The following is a 1,841-nucleotide window of genomic DNA, read 5'->3' on the forward strand; positions in this document are numbered from 1 at the left end:
CAGGACATTTAGCTCCTTGCATCTGGTAATGTTTGTGCAAATATAATTCCATATTCACTAATAATTCCTGGGGCTAAAGGCCCCCCCTCGGGTAACCTTGTTAATATTCTCTCAAGGCCTGGTGTGAACGCCTCATAGCATTTTGATTAGAATTCAATCTTGTGTTTTTTTCCCTCTCTGTCTCTTTCTCCCTCTCTCCTCTCATGCTTTTCTGGCCCCCGGTTTCCTGGCCACCCACATCAGGAGACATTCTCCCTCCCTTCCACTCTCCATTCTCAGTTTCAAGGAATTTCCTTGTGTCAAAGGCAAAGTGTGATTGACATATTTTCCCCCTCTTAAGAGCAGTCATCTCGGTGTTTGATTTAACCATCTCCTTATGGGGCTCGTACAATCATTACCTGGGTGAAAAAGAGACCTCCTGCTCACCCTCACGCTCAGACCCACGTAGCTCAGTATTTTTGTAGACTTTTAAATTGCTGCTCTCCTTCCTCTTTTTTTCTACCCTTTTCTTTCTTTTTGGTTGGCACTACCAAATGACTCCCTGGTGTGTTGTACCCTGAGCCGTAAGGGTTTTAGTTATCCGCCAACAGGTAGACCAGCTGCCTCCTGCCAGTGCCCTCAGCCTGCCAAGAAAAGCATTTACTGCTCTTTAGATCTGGGGGAAAGAATGGAGATAGAATGAACTGTCTAGTTTTGAATTCACCACCTTTAGGCAGGTTGTTTTACTTTGGTGCCTTAGTCTTACTTGACTGGCTTATTTGTCACTCAGGAGAAGAAAACAGAAAACAGAAACAAAAGCAAATTAGCCATAGCATGAAGAATTGTATTTAAACCCAAGAGGGATTTCTTGGCAGTGAAGTTCTTAATGTTGGAGTGATTCTGGAATGTAGGCCCCCTCTCTCAGGCTGCCTTATCATTGAATTACTGTGGGTTCTAAGGGTTTCTGCCTGAAGGGGCTGAACTAGATGACCTTGGAAGGTCACTTGCAGCTTTTCAGTTCAGCAGGAATCCCCATCTTTTCTGTGAAGGGCCACACTTCTCACAGCATTAGAGCAGATTCTGTCCTAAGGGGATTGCTCATGTCTCTCTAGAGTAGCCTGAATCACATCTCCTGCCACTGATTGTGATAAGCCGCCTACTCAGAGCTCCCAATTGCGGGCAACTCTGTTGCCTCACAATAATTGCATTCCTCAGTAACCTCCTGTGCCCCCATCCCATTGTTTCAGAAGGAAACAAAGTGCTAGAAGATAGAGCCTTGGATTGGCAATAACAAAGTTGATGTTTTTTTTCCCCCTGCAGGAATTTGAGTGATGCAGTTTTAATAAAATAGAAAGCTGTCTGTATATAGCTATATTATTTTAATTCATGGTGCAAAGCGTTCAGTGTGACATTTCACTTCTAATCAGGAGTAATGGCCTGTATGTAGCGATTACTAAAAGCATTCTTATTAACATAGCGTGACGTAAATACTTGCTTGTTGTAATTATGATCTGTGTTACGATAAGCATGATGCCGACCAAGCAAAGCAGGCGTATGTTCTTACGTTGAGATTAGCAGCAGTGTGTGTCCTATACATTGTGCTTTGATTGACATTGTATCTCATTGCTTTAGGAAAACTTGGCTGGTAGAGGAAATGCCTGTAACTCCCCATTGTGTACATACTGGTAAGAATCCATATCAGTCCGTGGTCCTCCCAGACCAGTATCTGAGTTGGAAAGTAGAATGATGGGATTCATTATTCGATGTGGGATGTGGAAAGTAATGATTACCCTGAAAAATACTGGCTCAGAAAAGGTTAGGATGGACTCCAGGACATTTCTAGGTTATCTCAGTTTCCTAGT

This window comes from Panthera tigris, chromosome C1 (genome assembly GCF_018350195.1).
Source record: "Panthera tigris isolate Pti1 chromosome C1, P.tigris_Pti1_mat1.1, whole genome shotgun sequence".
NCBI classification, from domain to species: domain Eukaryota; kingdom Metazoa; phylum Chordata; class Mammalia; order Carnivora; family Felidae; genus Panthera; species Panthera tigris.